The 10,692-nt window shown below is 35.9% G+C and overlaps 1 pseudogene; it reads right to left on the minus strand.

Annotated features, from left to right (window-relative positions):
• LOC140230666 (scavenger receptor cysteine-rich domain-containing protein DMBT1-like) overlaps positions 1–6,988 on the minus strand; it is a 50,065-nt pseudogene extending 43,077 nt beyond the window's left edge.
• Between the last annotated feature and the right edge of the window lie 3,704 nt (positions 6,989–10,692).

The following is a 10,692-nucleotide window of genomic DNA, read 5'->3' on the forward strand; positions in this document are numbered from 1 at the left end:
GAGATGAATCATCAAGATTCGAGCAAACCACCCTCCAAATAGAGTTCATTCATTACAAAATTAGACAAATTATAGATGTTGACACTTGTTTAATTTAGTACTTTTAAGCTGTCATTATCTGTTGGATAACAAACTCTAATTTCATGATATTATTCATGCTAGTTTACTGAGGCTGTAAAGTTTGTTTTTGGTGAAGAGAAACTGAAATATCATATTTGAACACTCTTGATATGCTCATATCGGGCACTTTGATGCATTAGAATATTCCGTTGGCTCGGAACCCTTTGCATATTATGCAAGAGGCCGAGATTATATACGTGGAAATGTTTGCATCGCACTAACTCACATTGCAAACATAGGTTTCAACATATTCGGTGTTCCAATCTTAAACCTAGAAGCATTGTTTTCATGGAAACACTGTATTTTTATCATTATGGGAGCTAATTTGCATACTATGCAAATGAGGCCCAGACTATGTACATGGAAATAGTTGCATCGCACTGACATCGTAAACATAGATTTCAACACTTTCGGTGTTCCAGTCTCAATCCTAGAAGCATTGTTTTCATGGAAACACTGTATTTTTATCATTAGGCCTATGGGAGCTAATTCGCATATTATGCAAATGAGGCCAAGACTATGTACTTGTCATGGCGAATGTTTGCATCGCACTAACTGACATTATAAACATAGGTTTCAACACTTTCGGTGTTCCAATCTAAAACCTAGAAGTATAGTTTTCATGGAAACACTGTATTTTTATCATAATGGGTGCTAATTTGCATATTATGGAAATTTAGCCACTATGCCCCACTGGATTTCTTGGGACTTTGAGTAAGGTGTTTAGGAGCCCATAACAAGTAGCACTGCAGTAGAATTTCCTACTGCAATTGTATAGTATAGTGGGTGAAACCCTATTTTGACTGGACTAATGTGATCTATGACAAAAATGTGTATCCAGTTTCTGTTAACAGTGCTTCATTTCTTTCAGAAGTACAGTATTTGTTGTAGTAGTCCATCGAGTATAATGAGCTTGCTTTGATATCGTACAGAAATCCATGCAAGACCCGTTTCACCGATTGATTTCAGTGAGATCAGTGTCAATTAGTGTTTTCAGTTTCACTTAGCAAGTCCTCGTGACTGAAACATAATCAAAAAAGTGAGATAGCGAGACTGAAACCAGTGAAGTGAAACTGAAACCAATGAGAAGTTTGGTGAAACACCCTACAGGACTGTAAGAAAGGAACAGCCATGAACTAACAAGGGGGCTGAGGTGGAGGAGGGTCTCATCTAGTATGAGAAATTGACTTAATCTATATGTTCTATGCCTAATTGGCTTGAACAAAATGTCAGATTGTCTTATGATTGTGCCAAATGCAAAAGAAAAAACAACAAATGTAATCGAGCTACTGAGATGGAATATACATAATACACCACTAATAATGAAAATTGTGATATCTGGACAGCTGTGTTATAATGGCTACAGGCAAATTTGGGTGTAACCATGGTAGCTATGGTCTCTCACAGGTTAGGTCTCAACTCTAGTCTATTAAATTTACATACTTATATAAATTCAGAGTGGTGTTCATCGTTGAGAGGGTGTTGCATTATTTTCAGCATAAAGTTGCCATAGAAATGACCTAATTTGGGCTCAGATTTTTTTTAAAGAGGTCACAAATGGGCCCAATTTTGTTTGAAGAAAGGCAGGAAATAAGAAATACATACACTGGCAACTTATCTAATGATTATAATGTCAGTTGTATAATGAACACTTGAGATATCCTAAAATTCTCATTGATTTTTTTGGTTTTGGGGTGGCCATATTGATGACGTCATTTGAGCATGTTCCGACGCAGAAATTTCGGGTAAATTTTACCGGTAAGTTTGTTAAGACATATACTTTCAAAAAATTACAAAATTTGTTTGTTATACGATAGTTGCCAGTTGACCCCCAAATTCAGCCTCAATCCGCAGGCCTACTGGGTGGGATTCGAACTCGGGTCCTCCGATCGGGGGTCGGGAGTCTTATTCACTATGCCACAGCGCCCCCACAATACACAATATACACTTAGCAAACTTTTGGAGATCGAAAATATATCTGTCACTTCAATTCCAAATCTTTCACTTTACCCTTCCCCTGCATGCTCGGTTCCCCTCCATAGATTTAGTAAACTTCTTTTATCGACATTTTCACAAATATTCCCTCACAAACATGTATACGAGACATCATCAATTCAATATCAAAAATATAAAAGCTAGTTCATGAATACTACAAAAATAAAAAAAAAGAAATACCCAAAGTGCACCATATCGCTGAATTTCAGGTCTGAAAATGCAAAATCTCCCTCTTATGGGATACCATGCGCCTTCCACAGCCTCCATTGCACATATATTCCAAGTTTTGCCCTTGCCTCAGTCCCAAGTACAATAGTGTTGTACAAGCTAAAATTCTTGATGAGAACCTGGCGAGACGTAGATATAACCGATCATACTGAAACTCAAAATATACATTACATCATGCTGAAACATTTGTACCGTATTTCCATTCTCGATGAATCCACTTGTGAACACTTTTGAGAATCGCACTAATTTTCTTTCTTTGCAAGCTGCCGATTTGCCGATTGTAATTTTCGCATTTTCATTTCCTTATTATTAAATTGGCACGGCTGAATGTCATTGAACATCTTTTATGAGAGATGAAAATAGATGGAAAGTAACGGTTAAAAAGACAGAACGAAATATACAAACATTTGCCAATTTGTGGGAAAAATAGACAACCTTGATCTCTAAAAATGTGATGGCAATCTAAAGATCAGTCAACATTTAGAAATTAAGAGGATGTCGAAAATTCGGTAAGTACTAAAGAAAGCAATAATTAAACATGCGTAATTTTTTTTAATTCTCCCCTATGAAAAAATACGGATTAGTATTATACATTACGATAAAAAGGTCAACCCATAAAAATACGGCTCTGTGACTTGGAGGTTCGAAAAAGGAAAGAATTCAATTTAATCAGGTTTATCATAGTTAATGTACATGTGAAACATTTTTTAGCCGTGCAAAAAAAAAATAATCTTCCTAATTACAAAGATACAGGTTAATATGGCCTTGCAAATAGATAAACAAAAAGTGTGTTTTTTTTAGTTTCTCGCTTACATCGCACACAGTGTGACATCGGGACTAATGTTTACTCTTTGGACCATCAAATCTTTCGGAATCAGTGAATTAACGTTCCCACTCTCTGTCTGCAAAGAATTCCTTGCCCAAGGAAAAAAAGAATGATTCCTATACTGTGAAACTCTCTTTGTGAGGGATGTTCACATTTGTGACCCTACATCACAAAACAAACAAAAAGTCGCCAGACATGGATTTTTGGTTAAGATCAGATTCTAAAAGAGCAGACTTTAAGCTTTAAAATTATGTCTCTCAATTCAAATGGACTCTCTTAACCTATCCTAATATTGGAAAGAAAGCACACACTCTGGAAAGAACTGAGAAAAGAGGCTCTGAAGTACAGGGTCTAATACCAAGCCATGTTAGCTGTGCGATGAATGGAACAAAAAACAGGATGTAAACTACCGGAGCAACAACAATGAAGGGATTGTCAGGTTAAGCTGAAATTAAACATACCTTATCAACATATACTGTCCATGAATAATGCCAACCTTCACAGCAGTATATAGCATTATCATTTCAAAAGTTATCAAAAGTTGGAAGTGAAGGGTATGGACAGGGTTTTTAAGAAAAGAAAAGGGGATTCTATAGGACGCACCTAATCACACTATTCTTAAAAAAAATAAACGGTTGGAAAACTGATAAAAACACAATTTCCTTTTCGTTTTATGATCCTAAAATTTACCGTAATGTAGCAGGAGATTTGCTCTTTCAGAAAATATGAAAAACTCAAGATTGGCCGGGCTGACCATTTCACCTATTTTCAGTCCTCACACAAAATCATTGCTTGTGACTTTTTGTTCATTTTGTGATGCACGGTCTCATTTCATTAGATTCTCACCTTCATTGTGCTCTATAAAGCATCTCACTCCCACATCCTGGTTATGTACGCAGTTATCACTACCCCAGCCATTGTGTTCGCAGTCCGTTAGCTCTGTTTCATTCCCGCTGCAGCGTACGTCATCTAGGTAGATAGGCTGAGTCGGTGATCCTCTGCCAAAGTACGCATAGCGAAAGGAGTCTGTGGCGTTAGCAAAGCCAAGCTGTCTGCACACGACGGATGCCTCCGCGATATCCCAGGAGTCGCCACATACTGTCCCCCACTGATAGACATAAAATATCTCCAAGCGTCCTTCGTGAGGTCCCAAACCATCGACTAGACGGATATCGCCTGTTTCTGGAGCTACGAGAAGTCATTGAGAAACATGGAAACCCTCGTGTTACAGTAGTTAGATTTTAGATTTCTTTTTAGCTTAAAAAAAAAAAAATATATATATATATATATTACTATTGAAGTTCAAGTCACCAAATTTATGACAGGACAAGACCAAGTATTCCGTCCGTCCAGATTTCCCTGTGCTTTTAAATTCTATGTGTAAAAGACTTTATTATAGAGTTAGACCGAAAGTGGTTGGCGAAAAGTGTAGTATTACATATCACAGATGATAATTTGCAGGTGTTTGTTTTTTTTTTAGGTTTGACACCTACATGATCTCTCTAACCTTTATATCACACAATGAAAATGTACACGGTCTTAACCCTATAAAGCCCAAGCTATTTTGACCCCTTCCAGGCCCAAGGGGGGGGGGCACATTGTGCCCCCCCCCCCCTATATAACTTCTTTATTGATGTATGACCGTCATATTTGGCACAAAGGTAGAGCAACTCATACTCTACAAGACCCAACATTTGAAATTTCCCAAGGTCATCCACTGAGGGCGCTATTAACCAAAATACAAAGAAATACATAGGAAATACGCTAAAATCATGTTTTTTCTTTTTATTTCTATATCCCAAGTATATATGTTTTTATTTCATATCAATCATTTTCATATTTACCACAAAGGAAAAGCAAGTCAACCTTCACTATTTGTTACTGTTGAAATTTCTCAAGGTCAACATGTGGGGGTGCCATTCAATACAATATAAAGAAATATATGAAACCTATGATGTATTGCTTGGAATGGGTACATATATTGGTATCATATTCCATATTTCCAAAATATTGAAATTTTGAGTTTGCAGATTGATAATATGATGAAGAAATGATAATACAGGCAAAGCTTGTGTGAAGATAACACAAAATAAAAGGGTAGTCTTTGGAAAATGCTGTATTTTCGATTATTTCTATTATGTCTATTGTTTGATGCCTATGTCATATAAAAAATAAAGGAAATAATAAGAAGACCATTTCAGGGTAATTCACAACCATAATAACTTCACATTTTGGTCCTTCAGCAAATAATAGCCAAGAAAACCCCCATTTCATCCATTATTATATTGTTAACTGAAATTTGAACAGAAAATCATGCAAAATCTGACGAACATGGTTGTCAGGTTACGGTTGCCATGGCAACCAGCAATATCGGACATAGCTAAATTATATATCAAAATGTTTGCAATAAGATTTTAGGAAAAGTCACCAAATTTGGTTGAAATCGAGTAAAAGGTGTAGGAGTGGCAAACGAAAATATGGTGGGGGGGGGCACAATGTGCCCCCCCCCCTTGGGCTTTATAGGGTTAAGTGTCGAATAAATCAGGATTAGTATGTGTCGAGTTTGATTGTTTATTTTTTGTAATGCATTACAATACCCAGAAGAGGAGGATAACTTCATTTTTCAAATTAGGTCGATTCAAACCTGGCTCTGATATCACTAAGTAGAGTTTCTAAACTTTCTTAAATGATAAATGTGACCCCGCATCACGAAACTAACAAAAAGGCGCCAGACATGGATTTTTAGTTAAGGGCAGACTCTGAAAGAGCAGACTCTCAGCTTTAAAATGCTGTATAACCCAATTCAAAAGGACTCCCCTTATCTATCTAAATACTGAAAGAAAGCACACACTCAGGAAAAGTGTGAACTGAGAAAAGAGGCTCTGAAATGCAGGGTCTATATTCAAGAGCCTAATCTTTACCATGCGGTGCTAGCTGTCCGATGAATGGGACAAAAAGCAAGATGTAAACCACCGGACCAACAGCAATGAAGAGATTATCAGATTAGGCTGAAATTAAGTATGTGCTGTTAACACATTGTGGCCATGATTAATCCCAACTTTCAAAGCAGTAGCATTTATTGTACCTTCAAAAGTTAATTGACATGAAAAAGAAGAGCGTGCGAAGGGTTATAAATAAAAATGGGCCTCTAAGACATACCTGATCATTTTACTCTCCCCACAAAAAGGGTTGTAGAAAAACTGCTCAAAACACACTTTCCTATTCATGTTATGATCTCAAATTTAAGAATAACGTAGAAGAAGGATAGCTTTTTCAGAGAGTGTGAAAAACTCAAGACTAACTTGGTTGACCCATTTCATCTTTTTTGAGTCCGCACGTAAAATAAGGGGTGCGACTTTTCGTTCGTTTTGTGATGCCCTGTTTCTTGATGAACAGATGTGAGCGCAAAATGAAAAGAAAATGTTTATGTGAACGTATGTTTACCAGTTCCACTCTGCTCAGTTACAATGGCCTCTTTTTAATGTCCCAGCTGAATGCTTCATTGTTTGAATAAAGGAACATACGATAATCCCCCGTATGCTTACCTTATACGGACCAATTGATTGACGATGTCAGTAGTCTAAGTGATTCCGAGTACATACCACCTACCAGTGATTTTTTTCTTCATCTTACGGTTCGAAAATACTAAATTCGGAAGCTGCCCTTATCACAAATGGGTCATAAAATTATCAAAGATACAATGACTCCACTACAGCTCTTACCAACATCGGCGAACGTCATCCCGTAAAGAAGCCCCAGAATCCATAGTTTGACTATAGGGCAACGAGAGTAGATCCATGCTTTGACACACAGTGACATTTTTGTGTCTCCTCAACAGTCCCGCTCCTCAATCGCGAGTTTATCCTTTTACTCTTTCAACTACAAGCTATCACACTGCCTCTACCTGAGGCGGCAATTCATATTTATGTAGCCAAACTTGATATAGTGTGATATAGTGTGTAGTACTCCTTATCTATGATACCTGGTGAATAGACTTTGAACTCGGAATGTATACAGGTAAGAGCTGGTAAATTATTGTGCGCTGAAGAAATGAGGTTCTTGACAGGGACGTCAAGAAAATGAGGTTCTTGAGGAGCGTCTTATCATTCAATTTGAAGCAAATGATTAACGTACAATCTGCGTCACGTTTAAAAATAGAGTGGAAATTAGTATTATGTATTTTACTTTTTTTTTATTCAATTCAATTCAATTTTATTCCACATGCTAAAAAGTATAAAAAACATAAGTACATGTACATGGACGTAACATATATTGCACATTAGGTTTACATTAAAAAAAACAAAAGGAATGATGCAAACAGCTATAATTAGAATGTGTGGGAATCAGAAAAGACCATGATGTTATAGGACTTATCAAGGCCGATTCCCTTACAAATGAGGCTACATATTGCAATCAAAGATATACATTTTCAGAATGAATAGATACCATTAGAAATTGTACACAAAATTGCAAAAAGGGCAAAATGCACACAAAAGACAAAATAAAACAAAACAAAAAGGCAAATATCCCAATAATTATAATTCAGCTGCACTTTGGATTAAAAACATTCTATATCTACGTTTAAAAGATGAAAATGTAGGACATTCTTTGACAATAGCAGGTAACTCATTCCAGGACTTAGCTCCAACTCCAACTTAACTTCAACCTAACATATATTTAGAATCTGTAATCGGAAGAAAGTGATATCTTCAGTGAGTTTATGGAGAGCAAACATAATGAAGGCTATGATAACGGGAGAAATAAAAGCATCGAATGCTTCCTTGTTTTCATCGTGAAGGATAGCGAAAAGAATAAGAATCTCTATGAGAATTATAATGTGCTCGTGGTAGTCAGGGTCTGAGCATCCATTTTGCATTTCTGTTTCTGCGATCAGACAGAAGAGAGAAGTATTCTATCTTTCCTATCTTAGGCGATCTACAGAGTATTCTTTAAAAAATTCATTTCATTTCATTTCATTTCATTTATTTCCACATCCTGATAAAAAGCATACAAGAAACAAGAACAACACATACACAGAAAAACATTGGAACATTACAGAAAAAAAAAGTTCAACTTTAAGTATAACAATTCCACATCATACAAACACAACATAAAAGCAATTCTAAAAGCAATAACTTTGTTTTAATTTTAGATTATATGGAAACATTCAAAAGATGACCAAAACGTCGTCAACATCTTTTTAACCCCTTTTTATATGTACCGTTGGATATAACATAATGCAAGATAAACCAAGAAGTATTGGCAGGGGATTAAAGTTTCTCTTTCTCTTCTCACTGCAACCACTTTGGGTTGCAAAAATAAAAAAGGATTGAAGGTTATTCATTTTGCGGTATACAAGTGTAGATCCACCTGTTCATTCTAAAATTTGAACTCGGGCTTCATGAGCGAAAAATGGCAGGAACATATTATAGGCGTTATAAATAGATCTTCAAAAAAGCATAAAGGGAAGGTTGATCAACGCCTTCAAAATTAAGAAAAAAATTCGACGACATTGAAACTGATAGCAGGATCATTGTAACCGTCTTGTTTGTTTATTGCTATCTTATTGGTTTACTTTTGCGAAACTATGTGATATCACTGTGTGTTTGTTTGTCTTTAATTTGATGCATTGTCATTGTGTGTTTAGTGTTGGGGCGCTGTCAGTACTCGGTATCATTAAAGGGGATGGCTAGTATTTACTGATCAGCGTGAATCAATGGAAATACTGGGGAATGTGCTGGGGGATGATTGTTCCAATCCTTGTGGGATTCAATTAAGAGTAAATTATCTTTTGATGTGTGAAAATTATTTGCTTAAGAATGATCTCATATTCAAGTAATGTGCTTTTTAATGTTTCCAGGTTAGCATGCCTGTACAGTGACAGGGCGATCGTTAACGCAGCATTCCCACTGATTGCCACTGATTAGTTACTAGCCATCCCCTTTAAAGAATATAATTATTATTATATATTATTGTCGCTGTGTTTTTTATGTACTTCTGATTGGATCTTACAACTTAAACATTTCTTGAGTTGAAAAGCAAAGAATAAATGAACACAGAACAATTACAGAACCTGTAAACAATCATAATTTTATGCAAACTTTAAAGAGTTGTGTACTATACCCCTTTCTCCTTTCTTCAAAAATCTATTTCATTTTCCTCATTGAATTGATTGCACGGAGTAGGAAAGTGATCGCCTGAAAATGAGATGGAACGCTCCAAACAAGCTCATCGGGACTATCACATGACTTTGTATCGCGTGAATTTGAATGCACTAGTAGGAATTGCAGTGGTAGCATTCTTGAAATTGAAAGCCAAATCGTCAATTTGATTTGACGGAAACGAAAAGCTCCCCTAAATGAAATTGATCGCTCGGATTCTGAATGCCAATGCTCGAATATGATTTTTGCGTGCGTGCGCTGTGTGAATTTCAATGAACATTCATGAATTAGATATGGAAAAAGTAATTGAAATTGACCAGGAAAACGCATACAACTTATTAGCAGTAGGGGGATCATAAACATGTATGTGATGGTAGGGGGTGTATTGACTCTTATTATATAATGACAACCGATAGACACCATTGGACGTTGTTGTGTTCTATTAAACCCTTTATAGACTTTCGGGCTTCGGTCCTCTGACAGATCCACAACATAGAAAATACTTTGAATAAACAAATGTGCACACTGGTTATGCAACACAACAATGTCCATTGATGTTTATTGATTGTCGATATATGGGCATATATACACTCAGCAAAAAAGGAGAAGATATTTTTATGAAATATTCTGATAAAAATAAATGTATTTAGTACCATAATTCATTTGGCTTTCGAATTAGTAGGTCAATATAAATTTAACTTATACGCATGAAGATTATGTACGAATGATAACAAAAGACCACTTTCACACTATAAGAGACACGACTGAAACAACAAAAACAAGTTTTCATTCTATTTATCTTTTTATAACCTGAAACAAAATCAATGTGAGGAACAAAAGGGGAAAATAAGAATTTAAGAATTTTCAGTCAACTCAAACTTCAAATGACATAGGGAGTAAGGCACAAATATGATTGAATGAACAGAGTAACTTTATTTTATTGTTTTCTTATTAACTTGAGAGCCTTCATGACACTAATTCAAGAACCGACCGTCATGTGCAATTTTCCTAAATCCTAATTCAAATTCCTAACATTTTTTTTTGAAATTGCTCCTTCTCGCATTTCTTTCGAATTTGGATTTCACAGAAGATTCTTCATTTTCCTTCATTATTTTAGCTTTTATTGATCATTAAGGCGTGAAAGATGTAAAAGATTCCAGAGGGTCATCTTGTAACTTAATTCGTTGTTTTTTATTGTTAGGTTTGTCTTTTGTTCTTATTTCTACATGGAATAGCAATGAGAAGAACACGCATATATCACCACTTGTTCTATCCATGGTCATACCACAACGCTACATTTATGACATTTCAGTAAAAAGACTAGTCCACAGAGTGAATTCCTTTGAGAAAATACGAAAGCGA

This window comes from Diadema setosum, chromosome 7, assembly GCF_964275005.1.
Source record: "Diadema setosum chromosome 7, eeDiaSeto1, whole genome shotgun sequence".
Lineage (NCBI taxonomy): Eukaryota > Metazoa > Echinodermata > Echinoidea > Diadematoida > Diadematidae > Diadema > Diadema setosum.